Genomic DNA, 20,633 nt, shown 5'->3' with positions numbered 1-20,633 from the left:
GGGGGAATGTTGTAGTTAACGATGACAACGGGCCATACACTGTAAGATGTTGATCTTTGACCAAATGGATTTACGCCATCCATAGCCAGGCCTAAGCGCAAATTTCGAGCTTCCTTGGCAAAATCCGACCATGTTCCATCTATATGATTCCAAGCTGCGCAATCTGCAGGAATTCGTAGCACACCATCCGAAGATTTATTCTCCTCATGCCATGACGCTAGGGCGGCCATGGACTTACATTCGAAGAGATGCTTGATGCGAGGAAGTAGAGGAAAATGTCGCAAAACCTTTTGTGGAATTTTTGTCCCGTGGAGATCTACTCGATATCTTTCGGAATCACATTTCGGACACTTCTCCATGTCTATGTTTTCCCCTCTGAAAAGAATGCAGTCATTAGGACAAGCGTGGATAGAATTGTAATCCATTCCCAAGTTTCGCAAAATGTTTCTTGCTTCATCTCGGGAATCTGGCATCACATTGTCAGCTGGTAGTATGTGCTCTTTCAACAATCTACACAACATAAAAATACGATACAGTCGTGTAAAAATCTATCAGATCATTATACATTTAGAGTTTTATTAAAGTAAACTAATTGTAATAGATCACCTGAAAAGCATTGTGACGCTAGTGTCACTCCATCCAAACTTTGCCTGCATGTTGAGAAGAACCAGGAGTGCTTTCAATCTAGACATACGTGCTCCATTATACAATGGCGTATCGGCTTCACTTTTCATATCATCATAGATAAGCCTTTCTGAATCCATGATCGTCTCGATCATTTCATCAATCTCGGGCTCAAACATTGCCTCGTTGGGAATGTGCTCTGCATGATCATCCCCCGAGTTGTCAAAGGCTACATCTCGTGGCCTCACATATGCTGCTTGACCAAAGCGCCTACGAACACGTCTATTGGGTTGCAAGATTGCTGCTTGTTGGCCAGCGTCAGAGTCCGATGAGTTATAATTGGCAACAACTCGATCTATAATAGATGGATCGAACTCGCCAAATTCGTGAACGTGCTGCAAAGAAACACTTCTTGTCCGTCGCACAGCATGCTTGCATTGATTACAAGGACATAAGACCCTCCTTGAGAGATAGGTGTTTCGGTTGGACGGTCCCACATCCTCGTCACTACTCATAATGAGGATAAAAATCTTATAACTTGGACAACAAATTTAATATTCTATTGGCATTCTTCATCCTATCTCTCTCTCTCTCTCTCTCTCTCTCTCTCTCTCTCTCTCTCTCTCTCTCTCTCTCTCTCTCTCTCTCTTTACCTCACATTCTCTAGTCATGTCCAATCCCCGCACACCTCGGCCTAGAGGTGCACGGAGATCAGAACCACCAGGTTATAATCTCGTCTTTATTGGTCAATACCTATATTTGCTGGTACAAGAAATCTACACACCCACATCTACATGATACTGCATGTAGTGGACAAAACCCCTTTGCCTCTTCTCTAGCTGTAGCACTTCACAGCATCTTAACATCTTTTCACAGTAGATCTTTTCACTGTTCGTCTAACTCTAAACCCTAAACCGTAAGTAATTCTTGCGTGGACTCGATCTAACGTAAATAAGCGTAAATCTAAATAAACGTAAATCTAACTAAAAATAAACCTAAATCTAATTTAACGTATGTCTACATCTATCCTAATCTTTAACGTCTTTTGGGATAGTTTCCTACGACGTTAAAACTCTCTTCTTCTTGTGTGTGTGTGGGTAAACCTAAATAAACCTAAGTCTAATCTAATATAACATAAATCTAAATCTAACGTAAATTATGTTATATTAAAAACAAAGAACTAAACTAACAGGGATTATAAGAACCTTAAAACTGATTTAACACATAATTTTTCACATAACTCGGCAAGAGTTGGCATTCTAATCACTAAAGATGTGAGAGTTAACTTCCGGCGGTGACGCTGCCTCATCTCCATCCACATCTGACGACAACAATTGGCCCTTTAGACCGTTTTTGCTCTTGTTACTAACTTTGAAGTTGCTGTTGAATGACTAGAGGTTGTCTAGATGGTCATTGTGTTGGGGATGTAGTGACTCTTGCCGCCCTGAAGATCCACCTTCTTCCCTATCTTCTGAAGACATTTCACCAGTACTTTTCGATCGACAGATCCCACCATGAGTGAAGGCAGCAATACCCTATATTCCATTGAGGGCTTTCTTCACCCGCTTCATGCAGGCATCGCAGTCTATGGAGACCTAAATCTAATCTAATATAACGTAAATCTAAATCTAGCGTAAATAAACGTAAATCTAGTTAAAAATAAACCTAAATCTAATTTAGCGTAAGTCTACATCTAACCTAATCTTTAACGTCTTTTAAGATAGTTTCCTACGACGTTATAACTCTCTTCTTCTTGTGTGTGTGCGCGTGTGTGGATGTGTGTGCCAATAAAAAGAGATAAATGTTATAACCTTTCTATCACCCATGCCAAGTATGATAGATTGATTATACCATTTCCCTCTTGAATAATAGGTCTTGAGTTCAACTCCTCGTCGGCTAGATCTTTAGGTCTTTTAATTTTAATTAGTTTCCTACGACGTTAAATTAGTTTCTCTCTCTTTATCTCTCAATGTGTGTGCGTTTTTTTGGATCATATGCATGTTTTCTCTCTCTTTTCCTCTCTCAATGTGTGCGTTTTTTGTTTATGCATGTTCTCTCTCTCTTTTCCTCTCTCAATGCGTGCGTTTTTTGTTTATGCATGCTCTCTCTCTCTTTTCCTCTCTCAATGTGTGTGTGCATTCTTTGTTTATGTATGTGTGTGTGCGTTTTTGTTTTTGTTTGTACTCTCTCTCTCTCTCTCTCTCTCTCTCTCAAAAACACTATGTGTGTGTGTGTGTATGTGTGTGTGAGAGAGAGAGAGAGAGGGAGAGAGAAAGAGGGCAAGGGAACATGAGAATGAGGAGAGGGAAAGAGCATACCTGGCTCTCCTTCCTCTCCTCGTGTGTGTGTGTGTGTGTGTGTGTGTGTGGAGAAGAAAAAGAGAGAGAGAGAGGGAGAGCGTTACCTGATCCTTGCTTGAGGGCGCCGAAAAACTTAGATCTGAGATTTGAGTTTTTGGGCGCGCTCGGTTATTTTTCTAGCCCAGCCGGCGTCGCTATGAGCATCACAAATTTACAAAGAAATTTGCGACGCTCATAGCGACGCCGGGAATTTTTTTTTTGAGCGTCGTTGTGTGAGCGTCGCTAATATGAATAGCCTCTTGTAGTGTGAAAATGAAAACTAGTGAATAAAATATTTGGTAGGGTGGAATAATATATATACATGAAAAATATATTATAAAATACTAAAATATATTTATAATGTAATTTAGAATATATATATTTATTATTTAAGGTCAAAAAAGAGATCAACAAAGAAAGCTTATTTATGCTACATCGTGATTGATTAGCATAAGTCTTATTTATTTAATAAAGGATAAAACGTTTGTGAAAAAGGAAAGAAAAATCAAAAGTAACTTATATAATAGGAAATACTTTTGGTAAAAGAGAAAAAATATATGGGGGGTTCCCATGCATGGAAAAGCTTGCCTCACAAGGAATCTATTAGGTTTTGGTCAAAATCTGATGCTGAGGTACACCGACCGTGATCGTAGTACCTGGGCTTTTTTGAGTGAAAATTGGATGGTCATGGACCCCTATGACTGCCTAGCCCACTGATGATTTATTTCTAATTTTGGACTTAAAATGAACAAATTAGAGCAATTTTTCACTGTTTGATCTTATTTTACTAAGTCTAACCATATTGGGTTTTCCTGATGAATTTTGGTTAGAGCCTCGAGTTAGTTAAAGTTAGTTTTAGAGCTTTCACTGCTTCCATGATGTGTTGCTATCATCAGCCTACTCCACTGTCTGATTTTGACTTGATCAGGCACTTTATACCCCGTCTTAGGAGATTTTCCAGACTTGTGCATTTTTCGGGCATTCTTTGGATACCAATGTGATATTTGAGCATCCCTAAGTCACCTTTTGGTCTTTGGCATTGGTTCGGCCAAAATTCTTCCTTTGTGTGATCATTCAAGACTAAAATGATCATATATGTACTTGTAGGAGATTCTGAGATCTATTCGAGGTTTTCTACAACTATAGTGACTCCTAGTCGGAGGGGAATTTCAAACTCCGAGAAAACTTTTCCGAGCAATCATAAAAACGAGCAAAATCCGTCAAGACTCCATATAGAACTTAAATCATAATAGAAAACATTTAGCATCAAATTACATATCATGTATTTAATATTGTCCCTAAACACCTCAAGCATTCCACATGGAGACTTCAATCATCCACCCTTATATTAACTCCTCAATAAGAAACATTTAGCATCAAAATACATATTATCTATCTACCATTGTCTCTAAATACCTCAAGCATTCTTCATGGAAAGTTCAATCACCCACTCTTATATTAACTCTTTGATTATCCAAGCGTATTCTCCCTCCTCCGAAGCACGTGGTCATAGACAGTCAGACCATGGTAAATGCTTAGACAAGTGTGTGTGCGTGTGTGTGTGCGCGTGCGCGTGCTCTCTCTCTCTCTCTCTCTCTCGTGGAATGAAGAGAGGGATTTCTCAATACATATACATATGGCAAGTGGTTGCAAGGAGAGAGACTTGTTTATTTTTTCAATATTGTCAAGAAATGCTTAGTTTGGGGAATTTATTGAAGAAGTAGGTTTGGTAGAGTTTATTGGTAGGTTGGAGTTGGTAGAGTTTACTAGTAGGTTGGAGTTAATAATGAACAATGTGTGTTTGCAATCTTCTAAATTTTATCTTATTGAAATTAAAGAATAATCATTTTTGGTTGGTGGCTTTATTTTTTCTTGCTCTCAAAAAAGATGTACTTTCAACTTACAATCATGACACTTGTCAAACCAAGAGGAAAATGAAAATTTACTCCACACACTTGAAAAGAATAGTGTGAAAGCATTAAAGAAATCTTTAAATTTCAAGTCTTTTATAAGTTTCATTGAAAGTTGAACACTTAGTTGTAGTCAAACTCCTTTTGAATAGATGCAATAGTAGCTAAAAGGCATATACACTTTTGCAAAGAACCTCACAAATCTAAGTACACATAGGTAAAGTGATTATTTCCTATATAGCCAAAATAGAATGTAATAATGAGATGATGCAAAATTTCACGATGTTGGTTAAATTTTTTAGCTCTCTTGTGCTTGTTCATATAATTATAACATTTAAACATTTGAGTCTCTCTCCCCCGCTCTCTCTCTCAATCATGCTTTGATAAAATTAAAAATAAACTATCCTAATGTAAGTGTTGAGGCCTTGGGCGGGCTATGGAGGATGATGCCGGAGGCTTGCCATGGCGTGCTTCGATGTGCAGCAAACGAGAGAGAGATAGAGATTCGACACAGTAGAGAAGCAACTAAAAAAGAACACGCTATTCTATATTTAGATTGTAAAACCTTACATTGTATATAAAGCTAAAAGAGTGCCATGCAAATTGGACTTGTAACTGAAAATGAACTGCATGCTATAGGAGAGGTTCCCGCGGGCTTGACACCGGACACTAGATATTACCGCAATTGGGCTTGTATACCCAACAAACCCCCCCCCCCCCCCCCCCCTCAAGCCCAAACTACTGACAATGGACTCGAGACATACCATGGCAGAGTTCATTCACCTGAAACCATGAATTGAAGTGCCCCCCCCCCCCCCGACTATAGCATAGGTGTGTGTGTGTGTGTACTTCTCTCAAACAACCATCAGCATGAGACATACCAGAACTCGACCAAACAACAAAGAGTGGTCTTACCATTTTATTTATGGCAATGTCTATAAACCCATACAAGATTGTCCTCACAATTAACTCTAGGAAAACTGACATAAAATAGGACAAAACAAATAATGATGATGATAATTGATTTTGAAAAACCAAACATGTCGATGTAAATTCATCTCAAAGGAAATCCGTCTTGGTTGTTGCGAGCAACGATGTCTCGTAATTCTTGAACAATGAAATTTTGCATACATACCAATATGTGTAGGCATAATACCAACATAGCCGTAAGAGTCCCCACAACACTCCCATGACCTTCACAAATTGCTTGAAGTGAGTACCTCTTGATGCCTCTTCTAGAAACTCTTCCACCATGTTCAAGTCCTTTGGTGATAGCATTTTGAAATGCTTTGGAATTGCCTCCACCGTTGCTATGTTGCTATTGGATACTAACACTGTAGACGGCGTTTTGTAATATGTAGTATGTAGGAAGGCTTCGAAAAACTTGATGAATTTTTGCAACTCGAGAGCTGCTCAAATATTGTCTTAAATCTTTTGAGCTTCGACCTTATGTTCTACAAATCGAGTACCGGGGTGTGAAGACGCTTTAAGGAGTAAGGCTCAAAAAATGATGGCTGCTCTTTTAAAGTGTGAACTCAATTTTTTTTTTTCAAATTCTCTATGTAGAGATGGCGCAACAGACGGTCTCCTTCTTGTAAAACAACCTCCAACATCTCACATAGCACCCCAACACTCTATGCGTGAGGAGAGACTTAGGTGTAGCAACCACTTGTGAGCTTCACTCTTGGTGTGAGAGAAGCCTTCAAGCTACACATTGCAAGTGAGAGAGCGTGAGTTCCACAAATCTCAAAACCACTATTTTACATGCTCCTTCATCATCAATAAATTGAGGTTTGGTGCATCAAAGGCGTGATTCGACGTTTAAATCTTCATCCTTCCATTTGTGCAATACGGTTTGGTAAATTCAAGGTGACTTGTGTATTTTGAGTTTTATCGGTTGATCTTGATTTTAGAAAGTGTTTTAGTGTGTTTTCCATTGCCAGTTTTGTGTCCATTGTAAGAGGGTATTGTGGTGAGAGGTCTCCCACACCCTAAGACAGTGTGTGTGTGTTTTGGCAATGATTAGCAATCACTAAGCATTGAGTGAGTTTTGTACAAGTTCTACGATAGCATCATAACGAACCATCTCCATTTGCAAGTCACAAATAAGGTATTACGCAAGATCCTTTCCTCTCTCTCTTCCCTTTGCTCTAGCTCTCTCTGGTCCATTTCATGTGTGTCTTGGTGTGAGGTTGCTTGTGTGTGTTGTGTGGTGCATCTTCTTGGTTGTGCCAAAATCTCTCTTGCGTCCTAGTTCGCATACCATAACTAGGTGGTGCCCCTATCTTGTTTGTGTTTGGCTGTGGGTTTGTTGTTGCGATGTGCTTGTGGTTGCCCCAGCCGCAATTGAGCAGCACGGGAGCCTTGAGGGGTGTTTAGAGGTCACCTCTCTTGTTGCCCGCCCCGGACCGCCTCAATACGTCTTTTTGAACCATGTATATTATTACATTTGTCACCCCAGTTCCTTTTGCCAATCAATTCTTTATGCCTATGATGTTGTACAATTGTCATTATTACATTTGCCAATCAATTCATTTTGCCTATGATGTGTACAATTGTCAATTTTGCAAACAATGCGTCTTGTGGGTGACTATTTTGGGTCTATTATCTACCCTTGCACTTTTTTTAAAAAGTGAATCAAGTACAATATGGTTGATGGGTGGCAGGGCATTCAATGCCCTGCCACCAAAAAAAAATTCTCTCGGGCGTCGCTATAAGCGTCGCTATTTATGGCTCTGTAGCGTCAATATGAGCGTCGCTATAGTCTTCTGTGTAAACGTCGCTATAATCGTCGCTATGAGCGTCTCTATGAGCGTCGCTATATAGCGATGCCTATAGCGACGCATATAGCGACGCTCTCGTAGCGACGCTCATAGCGACGGTTTTAGCGACGCCGGGGGTTATAAAAACCCAGTGTATTTCCGTCGCTAACAGCGTCACAAGAGCACACAACCTCTTGTAGTGTGCCCAAAAGAAAAATTACTGATTGAGAAGAAGGGAATACAAGTGGGAGTGAGCGAGAGAAGCCACCAATATCCCATACAAACCCATATACCAACATTTGACATCAATCTTGAAGAGTTTGAAATTTAGGGAGAAATCAGATCTCAGTGTAATGAAGTGGAAGAGCTAAAGATAGATAAAGATATAATGTGTGCTACTGATGAGGATAATGTGATGAACCAGTTTTTGATGAATCTTGATGAGGAGTCTTCGACAGGTGACAGTCCAGAAGGTGTTTGTGTTGATGGAGAAGAATTTTTTGGAGTTTTTAAGACTGAAAGCCAATTTCTAGGAGTGGATATGAGTTATTCAGGTTGTGAAAACAAGGATCATGACTTTCAAATCCTTGAATTACTAGTTTCAATGCCAAAGGTCCCTGGTTTACAAAATTCCATAATGCAGGTCCCTAAACAAAAACTTACTGATTTGCAAAGAGATTTTGTTCCTGAATTTCATGAATTTCAAAGTCTTATTGTTGCTCAAGCAATGATCATCAACGATCTCTCAATAGATTTGAAGACTTAGAAATATTCAAATCAGGTGGTGACATGATCGATTGACTTCAAAAAGAGAAGAAATCATTAATCAAGAAGTGTTCATAGGATCAGTATCTTGTCAAAGATATTCAAGAAACAGTTTTTGACAAAGAAGAAGCAAACTATAGGTTCTCAAAGATGAAGAATGGAGTTCAATCTTTGATTTCTATAGTTAAAGGATGCAGGAGTAAAGTGATTGAAGCGACTATTTGTTTAGAGAAGTCCAACATGGGGTGCTTGCAACAAATTTATACTTGTGCTCAATGGTGTGTAAGTATTTCTTGGAATTTGCTGATTATTTTCTTTTGGAAATGGATCAAGTGGAAAAAGGGTTTGGATGAAAGAAGCATGAAGGATGTTGTGGAAGAATATGAAATCAAGAAATTTAAAATTCAAGTTCATTTGCAGGAGATTTTTGAAGTGTAGGAAGCTTCATCTTTGCAGTATATTGAAAACCTGCAACAGGGAAAGAGCACTATAATGTACTTACAGGGAATTGAACATATGCAAGAGACTGAATATTTGCCGGAGATTGTATACATGAATCAAGAAGTGAACTTTTTGCTTGAATATTTGCAATGGATTGAATGCATAAAGTGAAAGCAAAGTAGGATAATTTTGTTTAAGCTGAAACTATATGAAGACTTGAAGCCTCAATTTGTGATGGTGAAGGGCCAAAAGATTAAGCTATTGCAATAAAGACAGAATGAACAGTATGAAAAGATGGATGTTTGGGAACAAGGAGGTTAGAGGAACCTGAAGAAGAAGTATATTGACTTAAAACAATAATATGATCAACTGAATTCGCAGGTGCAACTTAGCTCAAATCAAGTAGTGCAGATGGATACTATCATGGAAGAGAAGATACAAGATGAAGTTCAAAAGAATCAAGTTCAAGATGTAGTGAAGGATAAAGTTGCACAGTCAACTTCAAATCAGATTTTTATTATTGAAGATGATATACCACCTGCAAATAATGTCAAAAGTACAAATGAAGTTGTTCAAGTTTCAGAAGCTGTGAAGGTTGTAGAGACAGTTGAAATTCCAAAAGAAGTTGAAGTTGCAGGGGAAATAAGCAAGCAAACTGATACTGAGCTTGATTTATACCAAGTTTCTGATGTCAATGGTGTTTATGATGCTGATGACATGATTTTGACCGATGATTATGCAAGTCTTTTGCAAGTTCTTGATGATGATAAAGTGGGTTTTCTTGGAGATTGTTCTACATTTCTATGTGATGTTGCTGATGGAGGAGATGATGTTGATATTCTTATATCTCATTGGTTTTATATCTTCATGCTTGATGACATAAGGGAATTTTTTCAAGGAGCAGAAGTCCATAGTTTTCAGTTTCAGGGAGATATCATTGATTGGATAGTTTTGCAGCTAAGTGGATTTCTTTCTATTTTAAGGAGAAATGTGAGCAAGCCATCTTTATGGTGTTTTTTATGTGTAAAGGAGAGTTCAATCTATTATTTTTAAGCCTTGAATCAAATCAATTTGATGAAGAAGCAAATAAGTTTTGGTTTTTCCTGAATCAAGATTTTCAAGGAAATCAATTGTTTTGGCATGCGGAGTCTAAATCAGGTCTTTGAGTGTTGCATATACATGTAGAGATATTGTATGTGTTCAAGAGGCTCGAGTGTGGCATCTACATGCATAGATATTGGATGTGTTCAAGAGGCAGTGTCTAATGGTTGCAAAGTTTGCATCCTACCTTGAATCTTTCTTCATTCTTCTTGAAGGGAAAATTGAACCTGATCCTGAACCTGACTGTGAACCTGAACTAGAACCTGTTACTGAATTTGGATATGTACTTGAATATGAAAATGGGCCTAAAGACCTAAAATCACTCAAAGAAGAGGAGATTTTTCTACTTTGTAGAAGGTATCTCAATTCAAGAGATGTGGAGAAAATGAAGACTGAAATGATGGAGTACATGAAGGGAGTTTGCAAGAAAATCAAAGTCATAGTGTATGATGTGGTCAGTAAGCCATATCAGATCTTTGCAGAAGAAGAAGAAGAAGCTAAAGAGGAGAATTTGTTATTGTAGAGGCAGTATGATGAGTTGAAACAACAGTTTGAGCAAATGCAAAAGGAAGAGGATCAGCACAAACATGATGAACCTGAACAATTGCATACTCATAGTGATAGTGTAAAGTTGGATAAAACTTAAATTGGAGTTCAGGAAGAGTTAACAACAGATGCAGTCACAATTCCAATTACAGTTGCAGATGAAGAAGCAAGTGTTGTAGGTGGACCACAACACTTTGAAGATCCAGTATTGTCTATTGTGGATCAAATACTCAGTGGAGAAGATGTTGAGATTGCAATGAAAGCACCTAAAGATGAAGTGGATGTAGGATTTGGTAAAGGTGGTAAGGAAACTGCAATTGAAGGGGAAAGTTCAAAGCATTCTGAAGTTAAAGATCATCTTGATGTTGAAGTTTCTGATAATTGTGGGTCCTCACAATGTTTGAGAAACATTGCCCACCGAGTGTGTCAGATGTTAGTGCCTGATGTGTCATCTTTTTGGACTTTATCTAAGGTCTTAGCTTTAAACCTTATGAGCATGTTTACACAAGGTCTTTATGCCTAGTTAGTTGGAAATACGCGAATGGTCACATGGCGTAGAGCAATTTTCGGATGTAACTACCCGACAGTTTGCAGTTTGGAATGTTCCTGCAGAATACAGGGTAGAGCAGTACTTTCTCTTGCTTAGCCATGGTCTCTTGTGTTCATACAGTCTGCAGTTTTCATGGTGTAATGTGTAGTCTCTTGCCTCGTTTTCTCTACACTGCATCATTCTTGTATTGATTACCTGCTAGGGTTGTGAACCCCTAACACTCTCCTTTCTCTCTCACTCCAAATAACTATTTTTCTCCCTCTTCTCATAACTCCCCATTCATACAGGAAGTCCCTTATGAGTTTTGGGCGTGAATATCTACCGGTTTATTTGTAGCATCGTCATTCAGGCACCCCCTACCAAATCTCCTCTCTCTAGGACCTCTCTCACACCAAAAAAAAGCGTACAATACAAAGGTTAGTTCTTTATTTTTTTATTGTTTTTTTGTTCTACTATTTTACAATAAGAGAGAGGTAAATAAATATACAAAAAATATTGAGCTTACCTCCGAACGGTGTCGTGAGGCATTGTCGTGTTTGGGAGAGAGGCGCAGGGAGGGAGAGAGAAGGCGGAAGAGGCGGCACTGCAAGATGCAGAACGTTTGTGAGAGAGGATCAGGGAGGCGTTTGATGTCCTGAGATGTTGCATGCTTGAGAGGCACAAGGAGGGCGGCAAAGGATGGCTATTCATTCGGTGAAGGGCAGCATGAGGTGCTGTTCATTTGAGAGAAGAGGTGCAGCAAGGGTCGACAGAGGGGCGTTCTTTGTTTGAGAGAGGAGGTGCTTCAAGGCATAGGTAGGACATGCAGCACAGGCCGTGCAAAGGAGGCATTTGGTAGAGACATATGGAGGGAGGGAGTTGGGAGCGCGCACGAGGGAGTTTAGGAAAGGCGCAAAGAGCTGTGTTCAAGAGAGTAGAGTAGGGTTTTGAAAAGAAAGAGAGAGAGAGAGAGAGAGAGAGAGAGAGAGAGAGAGAGAGAGAGAGAGAGAGAGAGAGAGAGAGAGATAGAGGTAAGGTTAATCAATTGAGTTACTTTAAAATTCAAAATTTGACTTTCAAATTTTAAACCTAAACTTCCAACTCTCTTTTTTTTTTGAATTTAAAAGGGTTTAAAATTGTTTTCTTAGGGGGCGAGTCATACCTAAGGATTGGAAACTTAAAGAGCTTTCCAAAAAAAGAACGGCGTGAGACTTTGTGAGTGCCTCTGTCGTCTCGCTACGAGTGGAATGACAACCATGGTCGAAATCACTGTCTTGGGACCAAAAAATGCATACTAAAAAATACACTAAAAGGCATTCAAAATTAGATAATTTTCCCTCAAAAAAACTACTTTATTTTTTTTGTGCAGTATTGATTGGGAGACTTGAAAACACATTTTGGAAAAATTTGGGGTAAGCAGTTTTTTTTAATATAAAATTGCCTTTTTTTTTCACGTGCAATTGTACACTAATTGCACTTGTTTTGAAATTGTGAGCATACCTGCAACATACACATAGTTATACAAATAGTATTTAAACAAGGAGGCCACATACTAGAATGGGTTTCAAAGGTGCTAGTGCGCATTTTCAAAGAGGCTTATAAAGGTGCACATATGCAATTTGATCACACATTTGATCATGCGATATGTGCATATCCTCGTTTTTTTTGTCCCTTCAAAGACGTAACATATCATATGGATGTACATCCACGGGACTACTTGAGACATGGTTTCTATATATAATCAATGGTTGTGGATATACCACATGGCACATGATCAATCAATGTGGATGAGCCACGTGGCATATCGTGCGGCTCATATGTACCCCCTTACGTCTTGGCGGGGTCTAGCTTTCTGAAATCACTATATATAGCACCCTATGGCTTAAAGTCCATAGGATGCATATATAGCTCACCACAAAACACGAATAGATAGTACCGGGTGGTCATAAATCCATAAGATCTATATATAATTACCTAGAAACATCAACATATAGCATCTAATGGCCTTTTGCAACCCTTGTAATGTTTTATAAGTGACCCAACGGGGGCTCACTCTGCAGAGCATCCGGACACAAAGTTTGAGAGTGTATATCGACAAACGAAGAACGACAGTGTAAAAAACATGCAATGGTAACAAAAAATCAAAGAATGATGTCGAAGGCATGCCCTAGCAGGCATTGAAATTGATGAGCACGATACCCCAAGGTACTAGTGAAGTCTGCAATTCATTGGCATCCCATCCACGATGCACTTCCTCAGTAACATCTGTAGGGTAATTCATTTTCTGTTTTCCAAGCCAAACTTTGTTAGAAAAATCATTTTTAAATTCCATCTCTCTGTAAGTGATGGTCACAAAGGCCTACCTAGGAGAATATCATTTTTTGATTTCCCAAAACAAAGCACCAGCCAACCGCCTGAGACTCGGATGCTTGCTTTGTCTCTCTAGCTTAGGACCCTAAACCTAATTAGTTTATACTAAACTAATAAGCCTGCACCTATAAAAGAGCACTGAGAGGTCATTATCAGAACATTCAGCATTTGAAAGAGAAGTCATACACACACACACACACACACTGACTCGAAGGGTCCACTACTCACATGAGTAGGATCTCCGCACACATGAAATTTCCCTAGAGAACACACTATAGGCTCTCTCTCCGTCTACGTCTCCATCTCTCTCTTTCTAACCGTGAATAAAGAGCCACCAAAGAGAGGGTAGCAAGCTGCTCTCTTTGTCGTCACCCACCAAACTCTATCAATGAGTGCGATCGAAGGAAGTAAAGGAGAAGCCAGAATCCTCTACATTGACGTCCACCATGAAGAAATCATTCATATTAATAAAGGAAAGAGGTTAGTAAAGCCTCTCATCCCCAAGGAATCTGAAAATAAAAGTGTAGCCTCTGCTCTTAAATGGCCCAAAGGGGCTGCTCTTGCCAAGGGAAAAGGAGGGCTAGGCCAATCCTAAATCACATGACCCCCAAGGAGGAAGAAAAACCTAGCCACATGAGTCCTTCGAGTTCAACTCTGGAAAGAAGAATCGTGCCCAGGATGCCACAAAGAAAGTCATTCAAAGTGAAGCGAGGAAAGATCGCCTATTGTTTTGTGGCGTGCATGCGAATATTGGCAATTCACTTCAACAACCCCGAAGTGGAGGTGATAAGGAGTTTCCCATGCCCTAGAGAAGAGTGGTTTGGCTAGTGTCATCGCTGTTTGGGAAGGCGGATAGAGGGCCTTCCTTCTCTCCCCGTGCAACTCATCCTGAAGAAGTTGTCTACCACGGGTGAAACCCAATTGACCAAAGATGAGCTACAATTAAATGGTGTGAAATTCATGCAACGAGCCGATTATTAACTACTTGAAACTGCTGCTAGCTAAAAGGCTTGGAGTGGTCAAACACGTTGCTATCACTCCATATGTGTTGAGCAATGAAGAGAAGGTGGAGCCTATGAAGGGAAATGACCTCCTCTGAATGTGCCGACTTGTCAACATCGTCATGATAAGGCTATAAGTGAGTACTCTACACTCTGTACATCATGGAAAATGGACCAACGATTTTTTCGTTTAGATTTTTGCAGCACATGCATGTACATATATATGTAGATAGGAAGCTCTTCTATCAGTAGAAGATTGTGTTTTTGTTTGGTGTTGCGGTGCTAGGAGAGATCCTTAGCTCCCCAAATCCCATTATCCTCCCTATGTTGGATTACCATCACTCCTTTAATATTTAAATTGGCGTGATCGCATCCACGTGGCAATCCACGTGGACTATGGGTCACCCATAGTCCACTTGGATTGCAACGTGGATGCGATCACGCTTAACCCTCATTCACTCCCTGTCCTGCCCCTTATGCCCACCCCCGCGTCCCCCATACCTACCCCCTGCACCCAACTATGCCCGCGTCCCATGCCCCTGCGTGCGCTCCATGCCTGCCCTTGCCCCTGCCCCTGACCCTTCCCCATACCCCTTTCCTTGCCCCCCTTGAACCCTCACCCCTTGACCCCGCCACCGCGTAGCCTTTCCCCCCCACCGCCTGCCCCTTATTGAACCCTCGCCCCTTGACCTTGCCACCGTGTGGCTGCCTCTCCCCCCTTGAGCCCCCACCCCTTGACCTTGCCACCACACCGTCGCCTGGGTGCCCCCCTTGACCCCTATCCCTTGACCCCATTGGTGCAAGCAAAGTGCCTCAACCATAGAAAGTGGTACAAGCAGGTATATACCGACAAGCAGGTGCATGGCAAAAGGTTGGAGGAGCTACAAAGAGCCTAGGCAGACTGGTAGCAGTGGCGATGTATGCATAATGTGGTTTTTTAGACCATATGGACTCCAAGATGGGCTAATTATGGTGGCAAATGAAGGGTGATCAAAGTGCTGGTTTTTGGTCTAGCAATGAAGACCTTGAAGTGTCGATAGCAGTGTGCGACTGGTGGACATCGGTGTTCAAGGGCTGATGTGGCATGCTGACATGGAAGAAACGGGGTTCACGTGCCCCTAAGGGGCTCTTTTTTGAGAGCAAAATGGGTAAGCACTGATGATGCCATCGATGCCCACTCTAGGGTAGCTTCATGTGGAGATGGGGGGGGGGGGGGGGGGGGGGGGGGGGGGAGGGGTCCAGTGATAGATAAGTGGTGGTTCACAAGCAGTTAGAGGTGCCAAGCCAATGAGGTGTCTCGGGCATGCATGGGTTGCTAGAAATTAGAAGACCACTTGTATGCAATGCAAAACATGCCAAATGGTGCTCCAGTTGAACAACAGGAGCCAAGAAAAACCAATTTTTTTTTCTTGGTAAAGGTCCTATAAAAGGGAGCTCACACGAATTTTGAAGGGTTTTTTCCCAAGGCCAATGAACCGGGAAGACCAAGAAGTTCTGGAGCCGAGGTGCGGCTATGGAGATGGTGCAGAGCCGGAGGCTACCAGATTATTGCGTTGAGCTCGTTAATGCTTGTGCCGGCTCGGAGCTAGAGTTGTATATGGTCGGGTTTGTTGAAAGGAGGCCATCATTATTGCACATTTGGTGTGGATACCCCCAACCCCTTCTCTTCTTTGTTGTGTGTGTGTGTTTTCAGGCGCGTGTAGGCAGTCGTGCCCCCCCGATGGTCTGTTGTGCACATAGTGGTTGAGAGAGGTTGTGTGTGAGTTGAAGGGTTTGAATCGAGATGTACAGGATGATTGTGCTTTTTTAGTGGTGTCATATCGGGTGTGTGCGTATGGTGGTGTGCAAGCGATGGTTTGTCTGTTAGTCGTGTGAGTTTTGAAGGTGAACTCTAGTGGTTAGGGATGTTGTGATTATCCTGGGCTATAGAGAGACATGTTGTGTATGTTTTGAGTGAGTACGCCCTTCCCCCTTCCCAACTTCTGGTGCCCCCACTGAAGAGCTGGTTGATGCTCCTAATTAAAGGTGAAGCGAGGGTTTTGCTGATGTTGATGGTACAAGATTTGAAGAGCAGGTGTTGCTAGCATGGCGTGGTCGGGATTTCCAATCTTTACAGGTGTTGAAGACATGAGGGTATGGATGTAGGACAATGGATTGTTTCTGCTGGAAAGCGATGTGTCAAGAGAAGATGGTGTGCAAGTTTTCCCACTCCCGGTACGTGGAAAAGCAAGGTGGTGGTTTGATGAACTGCCTGACGAAGTGAAGACTGATCATGAAGTGCTGGAGAGAGGCACTATGGTATTACATGCAGATGGAAGAAGCTAGTGCCAGGTTTTTGATCCAGGTGGGATTATGTAATGTAGGGGGTGGGGCAACCCACTTGAAGGTTTGGCAGTAGGACATAATAAAACTGTACATATGGTTTTTGGGTTTGCTACTAATGTTAGCAGGTTTGTGCAATTGATAGAGGATTTTCAACTAGGGGGTGGGTAATGATGGTGCATGCAAAGTGTGCCGACCATAGAGAGTGGTACAAGCAGGTATATATAGGCAAGCAGGTGCATGGAAAAGGGCTGGAGGAGCTACAAAGAGCCTGGGCAGACTGGTAGCAGTGGCGATGTATGCATAATGTGATTTTTTAGACCATATGGACTCCAAGATGGGTTGATTATGCTGGCAAATGAAGGGTGATCAAAGTGTTGATTTTTGGTCTAGAAATTAAGACCTTGAAGTGCTGAAGGAGGAGGTCTAGACGGCTCGTCAAACGGAGCCACATTGTGAAAGATACGATTCTTTGAAGCTAAAGGTGTTTGCAAACCTAACGTAGGATTTTCATATACTCATCATCAAACACCTACATATAGGGACCTATTGACCTAAGGCCATAGGATGTATATATATAATCATATCAAGACACCTACATATAGCATCCTATGGACCTAAGTCCAAAGGATGTATACAAACTCGTTGTGACCCTAAGGCCACATGATGCTCTATACCCATCATGAGACAACTACATATAGTGAGGGCCGTAGGATGTATATTGACTCAACAGAAAACACCTGCATAAGACATCATATAGACTAAAGGAAATATGATTTATATATACTCAACACAAAACACCTATATACAACATCCTATGGCCCTAAGGCCATAGGATATTATATACCCATCATGAGACAACTACATATAGTGCCCTATGGCCCTGAGGCCATAGGATGTGTACACTCGCATCACCAAACACATACATATAGCATCCTATGGCCTTAAGGATAGAGGATGTTATATACCCATCATGAGACAACTACATATAGTTCCATATGGCCCTCAGGCCATAGGATGTGTACACTTGCATCGCCAAACACCTACATATAGCATCCTATGGCCCTAAGGCCACATGATGCTATATGCCGATCATGAGACAACTACATATAGTGCCCTATGGCCTTAAGGATAGAGGATGTTATATTCCCATCATGAGACAACTACATATAGTTCCCTATGGCCCTCAGGCCATAGGATGTGTACACTTGCATCGCCAAACACCTACATATAGCATCCCATGGCCCTAAGGCCACATGATGCTATATGCCCATCATGAGACAACTACATATAGTGCCCTATGGCCCTCAGGCCATAGGATGTGTACACTTGCATCGCCAAACACCTATATCTAGCATCCTATGTCCCTCATGCCATAGGATGTGTACAGTTGCATCACCATACACCTACATATAGCATCCTATGGCCCTAAGGCCACTGGATGTTATATAACCATCATGACACAACTACATATAGCTCCCTATGGCCTAAGGGCCGTAGGATGTGTACAGTTGCATCTCCAAACACCTACATATAGCATCCTATGGCCCTAAGGCCACACGATGTTATATATCCATCATGAGACAACTACATATAGTGCCCTATGGCCCTCAGTCCATAGGATGTCTATTTACTCAGCACAAAACACCTGCATAAAACATCATATGGACTAAAGGCCATATGATTTATATATGCTCAACAAAAAACACCTACATAAAAAATCTATGGCCCTAAGTCCATATGATGAATACATACTCATCATGAACCACCTACATATAGCATCATGTGGCCCTAAGTCCATAGGATTCTGTATACCCATCATGAAACAACCACATATAGTGCCTTGCGTATATGTATTCATCATGAAACAACCACATATAGTGCCTTGCGTATATACTCACAATGAAATGACTTTGTGATGGTTTTCTTAATAAATATTTGTTGAAACCTTCTTGCACGTATGGATTTTAATCAACGTGATAGAGTATGCATGCTTGTAGCCACACAAAAGGTTGCTCTTGGGAGTGTATTTGATACAAACCCAAACGCATATTTCTCAGGCATGCTTATTGGGGAGGGAAATGTATCGGTGTCAATTGATTTGTGTTTTCAAAAGAAAGCACTTATTCCATTTCCAAAAATGGATGCATTGACAGGGGGAGATGCTTTTCACAGTATTGTGAAATGGAGTATTGGGTTGCTACAACATATGAATGAGATACATTACGAAGGGGTTTCTATGTCTGAGACTCACAAAGGAATGGGAGCATTCAAGGCATAATCTGATGGAATGAGCTGTAGGGAGGTTTGGAAGGATAAGAGGGTTCAACTTTGGGATGAAAGCAAAACACATGTACTAGCCGAAGGGGTTGTCATGTATGTGTGTCCATTTGATTCTGTGAATTTTGGTGAGCTAGGTGAAGATAACATCGGTATTGGTATTGAAACATCCTATGCTTGTGAGGCTACTATTTCTGCACAATCTGATCTATGCAGCATCAATCTGGTTTGATTTCCTATCAAAAGAGTGAGAACTATGGATGCAAAAGTGTTGTTATATGAGGATTTACATGCTAGTGACACATTACAAGATACATGCATTGAATCAGCACATTTGGTAGAGCCTATTTAAAAAAAAACAAAAATATTGCTTTATGAATAGGAAGCCAAAAATGTCTGTAAATCTTCTAAGAGATTCAATCAAGCATCCCTATCATCTGTCCAGCTTGTTTCAGCCATAGATTGTTGTTCTAAGAGGTGTTGTTGATCCGAGCCTATTAGAAATTTTTGTTTATCATATTTTTTTGGTTTTCCTTGATTCTAGAGGTTTACAATAAAAGAAAGAGTGAGAACAACCTCTTGGAAAAATTAAAAACAAAATGATTTGATAGGAATTTTTCTTGACTAGTTCACCGGAGGTGAAAGGTAGAGAGAGAACCTAGTGGTAAAGGAAAGGGAAAATATGTAAATGTGAAAAGAAAAAATATGATGTGGTTGTGGAGCCATGCACCCATGATTCAAGGGTCATGAGTGGCTCATATCATCATGGCTTTGGAGCCATATGATGATTCAAACAAATGGGACCCAAGTGGAAGACTTGGTAAAGGAAGAAACCAGACACATGATTTTGCTGAATTTTTAAAAAATACTTCCACTCCGATCCAAGAAAAGTTGTCTTCATCAAAGTTGTAGCTGATGAGTTGGACATTCTGGCCATATTTTTTTTATAATTTTTGCATCTACGGTCTAGGAGATATGGCCAATATGGTGGATGCCAGTTTTCTCAACTGTGGTGGAGACCACCCCCTCTACCTTTACACACACACACCCTTCCTTTTCCACATTGAGACCTTCTCTAAAAATCAGCCATTAGTCTTCTCACCCTCCTCTCCTTCCTCCTCTCTCTCAAGCTCAAAAACCCATCAAAATTCCTCTTCTAATCACCTCTCAAGTCATGCTTAATCTTGTTGTAATTCATAAGTCCTCATTCAACCCCTTTCTATTATTACTAGATATGTATTGATTTTATGTAGATTCTTTACATTTTAAAATAAGGAAGCTCTTGGACTCAAGCTATGGAGGAAGGAGTGAAGACAACACAAGTGATGATGGAGCTAATTGGTCAACAAATCACTTGGAAGGAGCTTCTTCATTGGTTGAATGTCCGTAATCAAGCTTCATTTGTACAAATTACACTTGGATCTTAACCTCACTAATAATCACTCTCTTTCCTATATAAAGAGGCCTTCCCCTTTGTAATTTCAAGCCTCCCTCAGCCCCATTGAGCCTTTGTATCACTCACCATGAGCCCATAAGCTCATTCATTCACTCTATTCTTGCACATCCTAGAGTGCAAATTGTTTCATGCTAGTAACCTCTCCTCCTCTTACTTATGTTAATTAAGAGAAATGTTTTATATGCGT

Source organism: Adiantum capillus-veneris, chromosome 18 (genome assembly GCF_014529385.1).
Source record: "Adiantum capillus-veneris isolate H3 chromosome 18, ASM1452938v2, whole genome shotgun sequence".
Taxonomy (NCBI): Eukaryota; Viridiplantae; Streptophyta; class Polypodiopsida; order Polypodiales; family Pteridaceae; genus Adiantum; species Adiantum capillus-veneris.
The sequence above is the reverse complement of the archived record's forward strand: the minus strand, read 5'-3'. Positions refer to the sequence as shown.